The sequence below is a fragment of the Triticum urartu genome, chromosome 6 (assembly GCF_003073215.2).
Source record: "Triticum urartu cultivar G1812 chromosome 6, Tu2.1, whole genome shotgun sequence".
NCBI classification, from domain to species: Eukaryota; Viridiplantae; Streptophyta; class Magnoliopsida; order Poales; family Poaceae; genus Triticum; species Triticum urartu.
In genome coordinates, this window is record NC_053027.1 from 560,745,665 (window position 1) to 560,760,125 (window position 14,461).

The window sequence follows — 14,461 nt, forward strand, 5'->3', positions numbered from 1 at the left end:
CCCCTCCACGAATCCTATTCCAACTAGGAAAGGGGGGGAGTCCTACTCCCAGAAGGAGTAGGACTCCTCCTGGCGCGCCACACCTTGGCCGGCCGGCCCTCCTCCCTTGAACCTTTATATACGGAGGCAGGGGCACCCCTAGAGACACAAGTTGATCCACGTGATCATATTCTTAGCCGTGTGCGGTGCCCCCTTCCACCATAGTCCTCGATAATATTGTAGCGGTGCTTAGGCGAAGCCCTGCGACGGTAGTACATCAAGATCGTCACCACGCCGTCGTGCTGACGGAACTCTTCCCTGACACTTTGCTGGATCGGAGTCCGGGGATCGTCATCGAGCTGAACGTGTGCTAGAACTCGGAGGTGCCGTAGTTTCGGTGCTTGATCGGTCGGGCCGTGGAGACATACGACTACATCAACCAAACGCTTCCGTTGTCGATCTACAAGGGTACGTAGATCATACTCTCCCCTCTCGTTTCTATGCATCACCATGATCTTGCGTGAGCGTAGGAAATTTTTTGAAATTGCTACGAAACCCAACACCACTAAGGCCCAATACTTCCCCGGGGGGTTCCGGTAACCCCTCCGGCACTCCAGTTTTCTCCGAAATCACCCAGAACACTTCCGATGTCCGAATATAGCCGTCCAATATATCAGTCTTTATGTCTCGACCATTTCGAGACTCCTCGTCATGTCCGTGATCATATCCGGGACTCCGAACTACCTTCGGTACATCAAAACACATAAACTCATAATACTATCATCACAGAACGTTAAGTGTGCGGACCCTACGGGTTCGAGAACTATGTAGACATGACCGAGACACATCTCTGGTCAATAACCAATAGCGCAACCTAGATGCTCATATTGGCTGCTACATATTCTACGAAGATCTTTATCGGTCAAACCGCATAACAACATACGTTGTTCCCATTGTCATCGGTATGTTACTTGCCCGAGATTCGATCATCGGTATCTCAATACCTAGTTCAATCTCGTTACCGTCAATACTCTTTACTCGTTCTATAATGCATCATCCCGCAACTAACTCATTAGTCACATTGCTGGCAAGGCTTATAGTGATGTGAATTGCTGAGAGGGCCCAGAGATACCTCTCCGATATTCGGAGTGATAAATCCTAATCTCGATTTATGCCAACTGAACAAACACCATTGGAGACACCTGTAGAGCATCTTTATAATCACCCAGTTACGTTGTGACATTTGGTAGCACACAAAGTATTCTTCCGGTATTCGGGAGTTGCATGATCTCATAGTCATAGGAACATGTATCAGTTATGGAGAAAGCAATAGCAACAAACTAAACGATCATCGTGCTAAGCTAACGGATGGGTCAAGTGAGTCACATCCTTCTCTAATGATGTGATCCTGTTAATCAAATGACAACTCATGTCTATGGTTAGGAAACATAACCATCATTGATTCAATGAGCTAGTTAAGTAGAGGCAAACTAGTGACACTTTGTTTGTCTATGTATTCACACATGTACTAAGTTTCCGGTTAATACAATTATAGCATGAATAATAAACATTTATCATGATATAAGGAAATAAACAATGACTTTATTATTGCCTCTAGGGTATATTTCCTTCAGCTTTGTCATAATGATCGATCCATGCTTGATACTTCTTGTACTGGTTTATGAAGAAGACTATTGTATTCCGGTGGGATCTTTTAAAGAGAATTAAACGCAACTCTGAAGATTGGGAACTCGACAAAGGTAAAGACCGATGCTTTTCAAAAGTTTAGAACTAAATATGGACTTGACTCTGAGATAGTAGCCTCCTTTTGTGAACCTTTTGCTATTCAAGTTGATCTCCCTAAGGTGAAGTGGTTTAAATATCACCCACCTATTAAAGAAGAAATTAAAGAACCGGTAATAGCTAAAGATGAGACTATTATTTATAATGTTGATCCAGTTGTTCCTACTTCTTATACTGAAAAACCACCTTTCCTTATTAGAATGAAGGAACATGCTAAAGTTTCAACTGTGGTCAATAAAAGTTATATTAGAACACCTAAGCCAGCTGAACAAATTAATGCTCCATAATTATTCATACATTTCAAAATAATTCTCCAAAAATCCACGGTTTGTTTTGAGCTCCAGAGAATTGCTATCTCTTTTGTTGCTTTTTTATATCAGATTTCAAACTACCAGTAATCTCCCTCCATTGATGTATCTTGCATTTTAATAGAGAAAAGGCATTAGAATTGCATCATAATGTGAAATATAACATTGAAATAAGATAAATAAGAGTAAGGAATAATGATGCAAAATAGACGTATTAGCATCGTAATCATCTATGACACATGTATGTATGTACAAAGTTCCATCCATTGTAATGATTAATGCCACAATTGCATATCCTTCTCAATCCCCTCTATATCTACATGTACAAAGTTGTACTCAATCCCCTCTATAAACATATGCATGCGAAGTCCTTATATAGGTGCGCAACTTAAGGTAGGCCTCCATATGACTCTATCCATATTTTTTAGTTATTATTAGATAATTCCAGAAAGAAATATAGTTGTCAGGTGTGTGTACCCTTCCCAACTTTATTTTGTTGTTTTCTTCTTATTGAAAGCCTCCCGATTTTACACTACAAGGTCTATCACTCATCTTGTTTTTGGATAAAAGAGATGTAACCTCCTTCGATTTCTATTAAAGAAAACATTTGGTTTACAAGCATTACTCCTACAAATCTACCATAATTTCACCATCATAGATCAATACAAAAGCGTGGAAGCGCAAGAACAAAATAGACAGATGGCCTAAGAGACTCCAGCCATAACCGAATAGGCAAACACTAAGTAACATCAAGTCTTAACCACCAAACTAAAACAACTAGACAAGAGAGAGGATAAAAGAGAACTAATGCATCCAGGAGCTATTCTTCTCCAAGTAGTTGGCACCACGCCAAGGGAAACTATAGATGAGGTCTGTAGCAACTGATTTGAGGAATGCATGGTTGTTGCCCTTGTGAAGTTTGTAGACCTCACTTGTCACCTACTCTATGAGTCTTTCAGCCAACAATAGCAACTTTTGATTTTCCAACTTCTATCTACAAAATTGCTTAGTTTATTATCCAATGACAAATCAATTTTATTAGCACTATTGGACTATTAGTTAGTTTTCTTTCAAATAAAATGTCATTATTTCTACATCTCCATAGAGTCCAGTAAATAAAAAAGACACCAACCAAAACATTTTTTTCTTTTCTTTTGAAAAAACTCTTAATCCATGTTCTGAAAAAGGTAGATTTCAGAGGTAGTAACTCCTTAAATCAAAAGCATATTTAAGAAGACTCCATACAAGTCTAGCAACCAAACATTGGAAGAACAAATGCTCAATGCTCTCATCTTGTCCACAAAATACACAAACTTTAATTAGTTTCTATTGCCCCTGAGTAGATTATTTTTAATTAAGATACAATCTTAACCATTAACTAAAGAAAGACTTTGATTTTAGGTGGAATTTTGTTCTTCCATAGAATTTAGGAGGGAAACACCAAAAGGTACAATCATCTATCTATATAAAGACTTTACAGTAAACTTACTATCCGTTGTCGTCATTTGTCTAATTGTATCTCTTTTATTGGAAACAACAATTTCCTCATATCTTAACTTAAAGTTATTCCTGAGCAACCAAGTATAATCCCGTAACCTTTTGAATTTAAAAGCATCAAAACCCTTTTTTAAGGCCTCAACCTTTTTTGTAAAGTCCTGGATAGACAATTTTCGAATTATTTTCTCCCACCCACTAGTATTCCTAGTTTGGTGTTAGCCCCATTGCACACATGCTCTTTACAATGCTGATAAAAAAGGTATTTCATTTTCATCAGGATGGACTATAAATGGGAGTCACCCACCTTTGGTTTAACCTTCGAAAGACATTTTCTATGAGAATATTTATAAAAGAAGAGTAGTTTGCTACAAACCATCTTTTGTTTCTAACTTCCACCACCATTTAGCCATCAAGGCTTTGTTCATATGTTCGAAATTGAATAACCACAATCCTCTTGGGTCTTTTTATTTGCAACAAGTTCTCCAGTTAACTAGTAGGTATTTCTTCTTATCATCATCACCCTGTAGTACGGACTGGGCCCTAAGGAAATTATCTCTCTTTTTTAACCCGAATATAGATTGGGTAAAAGGAGATCATTAAATAGAAATATTTCTTAAGGAATCCTGCACAAAAGTCAGTCTACCAGCAATGTTTAGCATTTTTCCCTTACTAACATCCGCACATTTTAATCTTATCTTCTAGTCATTTCCAATGTTTGTTTCTGATCCTCACATTACAAACATGAATACCTAAATATTTCAAAGTCGTAACCCCCAATTTATAGGTAAAAACTGAAGGAAACATGCCCTAGAGGCAATAATAAAGTTATTATTTATTTCCTTATATCATGATAAATATTTATTATTCATGCTAGAATTGTATTACCCGGAAACATGATACATGTGTGAATACATAGACAAACAGAGTGTCACTATAGTATGCCTCTACTTGACTAGCTCGTTGATCAAAGATGGTTATGTTTCCTAACCATAGACATGAGTTGTCATTTGATAAACGGCTTAGCACTTGATCGTTTAGTTTACTGCTATTGCTTTCTTCATGACTTATACATGTTCCTATGACCATGAGATTATGCAACTCCCGAATACCGAAGGAACACTTTGTGTGCTACCAAACGTCACAACGTAACTAGGTGATTATAACGGTGCTCTACAGGTGTCTCCAATGGTACTTGTTGAGTTGGCATAGATCGAGATTAGCATGTGTCACTCTGATTGTCGGAGAGGTATCTTTGGGCCCTCACAGTAATGCACATCACTATAAGCCTTGCAAGCAATGTAACTAATGAGTTAGTTGTGGGATGATGCATTATGGAACGAGTAAAGAGACTTGCCGGTAACGAGATTGAACTAGGTATTGAGATACCGACGATCGAATCTCGGGCAAGTAACATACCAATGACAAAGGGAACAACGTATGTTGTTATGCGGTTCAACCGATAAAGATCTTTGTAGAATATGTAGGAGCTAATATGGGCATCCAGGTTCCGCTATTGGTTATTGACCAGAGAAGTGTCTCGGTCATGTCTACATAGTTCTCGAACCCATAGGGTCCACACGCTTAACGTTCGTTGACGATATAGTATTTATGAGTTATGTATGTTGGTAAATGAATGTTGTTCGGAGTTCCAGATAAGATCACGGACATGACGAGGAACTCCAGAATGGTCCGGAGATAAAGTTTGATATATAGGATAATAGTGTTTGGTCACTGGAAGGGTTCTGGATGTTTCCCGAAATGTTTGGGTACGAGAACACTTTATTTGGGCCAAAAGGGAAAGCCCACAAGGTTTTTGGAAAGCGCAAAAGAAAGTTTTGTGGAGTCCAGGGGCCAGACGCCAAGGTCCCTGGCGTCTGGGTCCAGACGCCAGGAACCCTGGCGTCTGCCCTGGAGTTCGAGAAGGACTCTTGCCTTTCAGGTGAAACTGACTTTGTGGAGGCTTTTAGTCCAAGTTTCGACCCCAAGGCTCAACATATAAATAGAGGGGTAGGGCTAGCACCCAAGACACATCAAGAAACACCAAGCCGTGTGCCGGCTACCCCATCCCCTCTAGTTTATCCTCTGTAATAGTTTTCGCAGTGCTTAAGCGAAGCCCTGCGGAGATTGTTCGTCACCAACACCGTCACTACACCGTCGTGCTGCCGGAACTCATCTACTTCTTCGCCCCTCTTGCTGGATCAAGAAGGCGAGGATGTCATCGAGCTGAACGTGTGCTGAACGTGGAGGTGCCGTACGTTCGGTACTTGATCGGGACGGATCGTGAAGGTCTACGACTACATCAACTGCATTGATAAACGCTTCCGTTTTCGGTCTACGAGGGTACGTAGACATACTCTCCCCTCTCGTTGCTATGCATCACCATGATCTTGCGTGTGTGTAGGATTTTTTTTTGAAATTACTACATTACCCAACATTGGCATCCGAGCCAGGTTTATGCATAGATGTTATATGCATGAGTAGAACACAAGTGAGTTGTGGGCGATACAAGTCATACTGCTTACCAGCATGTCATATTTTGGTTCGGCGGTATTGTTGGATGAAGCGGCCCGGACTGACATTACGCGTACGCTTACGTAAGACTGCTTCTACCGACGTGCTTTGCACACAGGTGGCTGGCGGGTGTCAGTTTCTCCAACTTTAGTTGAACCGACTGTGGCTACGCCCGGTCCTTGAGAAGGTTAAAACAACACTAACTTAACAAACTATCGTTGTGGTTTTGATGCATAGATAAGAACGGTTCTTGCTCAGCCCATAGCAGCCACGTAAAACTTGCAACAACAAAGTAGAGGACGTCTAACTTTTTTTTGCAGGGCATGTTGTGATTTGATATGGTCAACATGATGCTATATTTTGTTGTATGAGATTATCATGTTTTGTAACCGAGTTATCGGCAACTGGCAGGAGCCATATGGTTGTCGCTTTATTGTATGCAACGCAATCACCCTGTAATTGCTTTACTTTATCACTAAGAGGTAGCGATAGTCGTAGAAGCAATAGTTGACGAAACGACAACGATGCTACGATGGAGATCAAAATGTCGCACCGGTGATGATGGTGATCATGATGGTGCTTCAGAGATGGAGATCACAAGCACAAGATGATGATGGCCATATCATATCACTTATATTGATTGCATGTGATGTCTATCTTTTATGCATCTTATTTTGCTTAGATCGACGGTAGCATTATAAGATGATCTCTCACTAAATTTCAAGGTACAAGTGTTCTCCCTGAGTATGCACTGTTGCGAAAGTTTGTCGTGCCGAGACACCACGTGATGATCGGGTGTGATAAGCTCTATGTCCACATACAACGGGTGCAAGCCAGTTTTGCACATGCAGAATACTCGGGTTAAACTTGACGAGCCTAGCATATGCAGATATGGCCTCGGAACACTGGAGACCAAAAGGTCGAGCGTGAATCATATAGAAGATATGATCGACATATTGATGTTCACCATTGAAAACTACTCCATCTCACGTGATGATCGGGCATGGTTTAGTTGATATGGATCATGTGATCACTTAGATGATTAGAGGGATGTCTATCTAAGTGGGAGTTCTTTAATAATTTGATTAACTGAACCTTAATTTATCATGAACTTAGTACCTGATAGTATTTTGCATGTCTATGTTGTTGTAGATAGATGGCCCGTGTTGTTGTTCCGTTGAATTTTAATGCCTTCCTTGAGAAAGCAAAGTTGAAAGATGATGGTAGCAATTACACGGACTGGGTCCGTAACTTGAGGATTATCCTCATTGCTGCAAAGAAGAATTATGTCCTGGAAGCACCGCTAAGTGCCAAACCTGCTGCAGGAGCAACACCAGACGTTATGAACGCCTGGCAGAGCAAAGTTGATGACTACTCAATAGTTCAATGTGCCATGCTTTACGGCTTAGAACCGGGACTTCAACGACGTTTTGAACGTCGTGGAGCATATGAGATGTTCCAGGAGTTGAAGTTAATATTTCAAGCAAATGCCCGGATTGAGAGATATGAAGTCTCCAATAAGTTCTAAAGCTGCAAGATGGAGGAGAATAGTTCTGTCAGTGAACATATACTCAGAATGTCTGGGTACCATAACCACTTGACTCAACTGGGAGTTAATATTCCTGTTGATAGTGCCATTGACAGAGTTCTTCAATCATTGCCACCAAGCTAAAAGAGCTCTGTGATGAACTATAACATGCAAGGGATGAATAAAACAATTCCCGAGCTCTTCGCAATGCTAAATGTTGCGGAGGTAGAAATCAAGAAGGAGCATCAAGTGTTGATGGTTAACAAAACCACCAGTTTCAAGAAAAAGGGTATAGGGAAGAAGAAAGGGAACTTCAAGAAGAACGGCAAACAAGTAGTTGCTCAAAAGAAGAAACCTAAGTCTGGACCTAAGCCTGAGACTGAGTGCTTCTACTGCAAACAGACTGGTCACTGGAAGCGGAACTGCCCCAAGTATTTGACAGATAAGAAGGATGGCAAGGTGAACAAAGGTATATGTGATATACATGTTATTAATGTGTACCTTACTAATTCTCGCTGTAGTGCCTGGGTATTTGATACTGGTTCTGTTGCTAATATTTGCAACTCGAAACAGGGACTACGGATTAAGTGAAGATTAGCAAAATACGAGGTGACGATGCGCGTGGGAAATGGTTCCAAAGTCGATGTGATCGCAGTCGGCACGCTACCTCTACATCTACCTTCGGGATTAGTATTAGACCTGAATAATTGTTATTTGGTGCCAGCGTTAAGCATGAACAGTATATCTGGATCTTGTTTGATGCGAGACAGTTATTCATTTAAATCAGAGAATAATGGTTGTTCTATTTATATGAGTAATATCTTTTATGGTCATGCACCCTTAAAGAGTGGTCTATTCTTTTTGAATCTCGATAGTGGAGATACACATATTCATAGTATTGAAGCTAAAAGATGCAGAGTTGATAATGATAGTGCAACTTATTTGTGGCACTGCCGTTTAAGTCATATTGGTATAAAGCGCATGAAGAAACTCCATTCGGATAGACTTTTGGAATTACTTGATTATGAATCACTTGGTACTTGCAAACCGTGCCTCATGGGCAAGATGACAAAAACGCCATTCTCCGGAACTATGGAGCGAGCAACAGATTTGTTGGAAATCATACATACTGATGTATGTGGTCCGATGAATATTGAGGCTTGCGGCGGGTATCATTATTTTCTCACCTTCAAAGATGATTTGAGCAGATATGGGTATATCTACTTGATGAAACATAAGTCTGAAACATTTGAAAAGTTCAAAGAATTTTAGAGTGAAGTGGAAAATCATCGTAACAAGAATATAAAGTTTATACGATCAGATCGTGGAGGGGAATATTTGAGTTACGAGTTTGTTCTTCATTTGAAACAATGCGGAATAGTTTCGCAACTCACGCCACCCGGAACACCACAGCGTAATGGTGTGTCCAAACGTCATAATCGTACATTACTAGATATGATGCATCTATGATGTCTCTTACTGATTTACCGCTATCATTTTGGGATTATACTTTAGAGACGGCTGCATTCACGTTAAATAGGGCACCATCTAAATCCATTGAGACGACTCCTTATGAACTGTGGTTTGGCAAGAAACCAAAGTTGTCATTTCTTAAAGTTTGGGGTTGCGATGCTTATGTGAAAAAGCTTCAACCCGATAAGCTCGAACCTAAATAGGAGAAATGTGTCTTCAAAGATACCCAAAAGAGACAGTTGGGTATACCTTCTATCACAGATCCGAAGGCAAGACTTTTGTTGCTAAGAATGGATCCTTTCTAGAGAAGGAGTTTCTATTGAAAGAAGTGAGTGGGAGGAAAGTAGAACTTGATGAGGTAACTATACATGCTCCCTTATTGGAAAGTAGTTCATCACAGAAACTGGTTCTGTGACATCTACACCAATTGGTGATGTTGGAGTAATTGGCCATGGGTACCCCGAAGACGGCGAGACCATATATCAAGACATCGGGGCTAGCAAGGCCCCTCAGTCCAACTACCCGGCCGGCTGCTGGCTGCTGACTGCCCGGCCAGGCCGGCTGCTGACTGCTCCACCAGGCCGGCTACTGGCTGCCGACAGCCCGGCCAGGCCGACTGCGGGCTGCCGACTGCTCCACCAGGCCGACTGCTGGCTACTGGCTGCTCCCCCAGGCCGGCTGCTGGCTGCCGACTGCCCGGCCAGGCCGACTGCTGGCTGCTGACTGCTCCACCAGGCCAGCTGCTGGCTGCCGACTTCTCCTCCAAGCCGGCTGCCTAAAGTCAACTCGAGCCTTACGCGACCTCGACGTGACGGCCATACCCGGCACTGTTCACGTGTCACCCCAGCCATCATGTACAGAGTCCCTTGTCCCTGGGCACTATTTATGAAGTGACCCAGGGGACAAGGATGACACCCCACCATGCCACTAGCTAGCTAGCTACCATGCCTACATGGCTTACATCCTAAGCTAGCTCCCACTATATATAGCTAGCCATCCATCCATCCACACACTCTCACAGGCACTCACGCATTAGCACACAAGCACCACCACGGCCACTCCATTCGGCCACTAGGTAGCCACTCTCTCACTTATGCTCATATGCATATACAAGGCCAGATGCCTATGGCACTGACCTCAGATACAGCTCCAGGAGCACTCTGTACCAGATATACTAGATATACTAAGACATGCAGGAGTAGAGGTGTTATCTCTCCGGAGAGCCCCGAACCTGGGTAAACTAGCGCGTGCTACTCGCATACCCGTCCCTGGATATTCCGGAAGCAGTCTTGCCCTCACACGAAGCCACCTTGTGGCATATGTCGTCTTGCACCCCCTGTGAGAATACCATGACATTTGGCGCCCACCGTGGGGTGGTACTATGCTACTGCGCTGCTGCTGGTTTCGCAGTCCAGGCGGGACCATCTTCGTCTCCACCGCCGAGGCGTCGCGCTGTCTCTCCGGTAGCGCTCGGGGGCTCGACTTCAACCCGCCGCCGGAGCGGCCGCGTGGGACGGCGTGTCCTCGTCGTCAGGCTCGCCGCCTTCTTCACCACCACCGCAACGCCGGCCGTCCGTCCGCGCGCGGGGCCCCACATCGGTCGACCGTGTCCATCCACACGCCGCTCGCGTCTGCTCCCCTCCACGTTGCGCCTCGCTCGGGCCGAAACGCGTGTTCGCTACTCCAAATATCATGTAGACAAGCTAGCTAGATGCGTCACAAAATGGTCAAACCATATCCATACACATCCCAGACATTAGTCAAACCATGGCCCTATATCACATGTATACAGGTCAGATATCCCTTGTACAACACCCAGATAATGGCCATACGTCAACCAGACAGTGACGGCCTCGCCGTTGCTGCTCCCTCTCCAGTGACTCGCACGCAACCTTCACCAAGCGGCCGTGCTCTGCTTCACCACCGCGCCGAGCCACGCGCGGCTGTCCGGCCCGCCTCCGAGCCATCCCAGCACTCAGCCCCGCTCCGGTCTCCTTCGCGTCGGCTGTACCATGTCCTCGCGCGCCTCCGCGAATGGCTCCTCACCACCACCGGCGCAGCCGCGCCTCGCTTGCGTCGTCCCTGCGCGCCAGCAGCCCGCTGCCACGTCCGGCTCCGCCATCTGGTCCGGTCCGCGCGCGCCGAGTCCTCCGCCATCCGGCCCGTCGCCCTCGCGGCCGACTCGTCGTCTCGCTGGCTCGATGTGCCGCGGCCGCCTCGTCATCACCGGCTTCCCGCCCCGCGTTGGCCGGCCTCCGCGCACCCTGGCCGGCTTCCACGAAAGCCCCTTCCGGCTCCGGCTCCGGCCCCCGATCCACCTACTCGACGCACCAGGCTCCGGCTCCTCCCCCGTGCCAGCTTCGCTCCGCCTCGCGGGCGCGCCCCGCACCGACTCCGAACCCGGCCTGCTGGCTACGCGGCCCGGCTGCCTGCTGGCTCCGCGCTCTGAACTCGGCCGCCTACTGGCTCCGCGCCGGCTTCTGCCCGCCGCGCCCGCCTGCGCCGGCTCCCGTGTGCCGGCCCCGCTCGGCGCCTTGCCTGGCCGCCTCCGCCTCCCTCCACCGGGCGCCGCTCCGTTGCGCGCCATGCCCAGCTCCCGCCGGTTGCGTCTGTACACTCTATTGCCGGCTGCGGAGGCGGAGAAAGAAAGAAAAAAGTGGCCGGGTGCTAAGAAAAAAAAGTGAGATGTCGGCTGTGAGAACGGATGGAAAAGAGAAAAAGGGGCCGGGTGCCCATCCGGCTGTGTAGAAAAAGAAAAGTCAAACGACGGCTGGCCTTGCAGGAAAAAGCCAGAAAAGAAGTCGGCTGGGACAAGGAGAAGAAAAGAAAAACCCGTCTGGATGACCCGTCCGCCTGATTCGCCACCCGGACGGTCAGTCGTGACCCGCGCTGTCAACTGTGCGAAGCCGGCTGGACTGCCTCCTGCTCCGAGGACACACCTAGCGGGTGCGCTGACGCGCCCCCGCGAAGAAAGAGAAGACAAAGTAGTTGCCAGGAGATCCGGCCTGACTGCTCAGCAGTCGGCCCGAATCTTGGGGGCTACACCCAGCGGGTGCGCTGACGCGCCCCCGCAAAGAAAGAGAAGACAAAGTAGTTGTTGGGAGATCCGGCCTGACTGCTCAGCAGTCGGCCCGAATCTTGGGGGCTACACCCAGCGGGTGCGCTGACGCGCCCCCGCAAAGAAAGAGAAGACAAAGTAGTTGCCGGGAGATTCGGCCCGACTACTCAGCAGTCGGCCCGAATCTCGGGGGCTACACCCAGCGGGTGCGCTGACGCGCCCTCGCGAAGAAGAAGACAAAGTAGTTGCCGGATGATCCAGCCCGACTACTGACTGCTCAGCAGTCGGCCCAAATCTCGGGGGCTACACCCAGTGGGTGCGCTGGCGCGCCCCCATGAAAGATTGCAGACAAGAGAAGAGTTTTGTCCGGCTGCCGGCAGCCGGCAAAAGAGAAAAAGAAGAAACTGGGCACTGCAAGATGCATCACCGCCTGGCCGGTCGAGCCTGACCGGCCAGGACCCCCTTCGAGAACCCGGAGGCTCGAAAGCTACACCCAGCGGGTGCGCCGGCGCACTCCGCGAGCGCTGAGCCGCGCCGGCCGCCTCGGCTAGAAGAAAATCAATGTGAGCTCCTCACCGCATATTTTTTGCATCACCGCAAGAGCACGGATAACTCCGAACGATGCTCGGGGGCTATCTCCGCATTTTATTACAGTTGCATCACTGTTCGCCCCGACGCCAGCCAGAGTTGGCCCGGGTGCTAGCCGCTTGGACTGAGACGTTAGTTCCTGTAGAAAGCTTAGTAGCGTGCACGGTACCAAAGGCCCACTCTTAGTCACAGACCGCAGAGCGGATGCCCGGCTAGCAAGAGTGAATGCTGGAGGCCACCCACGCGAAAAACATCCGGGAAGAAAAACAGTTCGGGCGACCCGGTCGTTTCCTTTACAAGCATCTACTCGGTTGAATCTGCTCCCAGACTCTGAGTACTGTACACTCCACTTCACGGCCCACTCTTAGCCACAGACCACAGAACGGCTGTCCGGCGAGCAATGGCACAAGCCAAAAAGCGGAGGGAATGCGAAAAAGATTAAGGGAGCTCGGACGAAACCGAGTCGGCACCCTCCGCATAAAACTTGCAATGATAAAAGCAAACATTTGATATATCTGCGAGGACTAACTTTGTCTTTTTCATGATCACTTCCATGAACACTCGCCAAAAAACCTTCGCCCAACTTTGCCAAGTTGCCCGGAGGCTTGGGGGCTACTGTCGGAGTAATTGGCCATGGGTACCCCGAAGACGGCGAGTCAATAATTCAAGACATCGGGGCTAGCAAGGCCCCTCAGTCCGACTACCTGGCCGGCTGCTGGCTGCTCACTGCTGACCGCCCAGCCAGGCCGGCTGCTGGCTATCAACTGCCTAGCCAGGCCGACTGCTGGCTACCGACTGCTCCACCAGACCGACTGCTGGCTGCTGACTGCTCCACCAGGCTGGCTGCCGACTGCCCGGCCAGGCCGACTGCTGGCTGCTGATTGCTCCACCAGCTGGCTGCTGGCTACCGACTGCTCCACCAGGCCGGCTGCTGGCTGTCGGCTGCCTGAAGTCAACTTCAGCCTAACGCGCCCCCGACGTGACGGCCATACCCGGCACTATTCACGTGTCATCCCAGCCATCATGTACAGTGTCCCTTGTCCCTGGGCACTATTTATGAAGTGACCCAGGGGACAAGGCTGACACCCCACCATGCCACTAGCTAGCTAGCTACCATGCCTACATGGCTTACATCCTAAGCTAGCTCCCACTATATATAGCTAGCCATCCATCCATCCACACACTCTCACAGTCACTCACGCATGAGCACACAAGCACCACCACGGCCACTCCATTTGGCCACTAGATAGCCACTCTCTCACTTATGCTCATATGCATATAAGAGGCCAGATGCCTACGGCACTGACCTGAGATACAGCTCCAGGAGCACTCTGTACCAGATATACCTGATATACTCAGACATGCAGGAGTAGGGGTGTTATCTCTCCGGAGAGCCCCGAACCTGGGTAAACTAGCGCGTGCTACTCGCATACCCGTCCCTGGATATTTCGGTAACGGTCTTACCCTCACACGAAGCCACCTTGTGGCATATGTCGTCTTGCACCCCCCCGTGAGAATACCACGACAGGTGAGGAAGCTAATGATGATGATCAATAAACTTCAGATCAAGTTACTACCGAACCTCGTAGGTCAACCAGAGTAAGATCCGCACCAGAGTGGTACGGTAATCCTGTTCTAGAGGTCATGTTACTAGACCATGATGAACCTACGAACTATGAGGAAGCGATGATGAGCCCAGATTCCGCAAAATGGCTT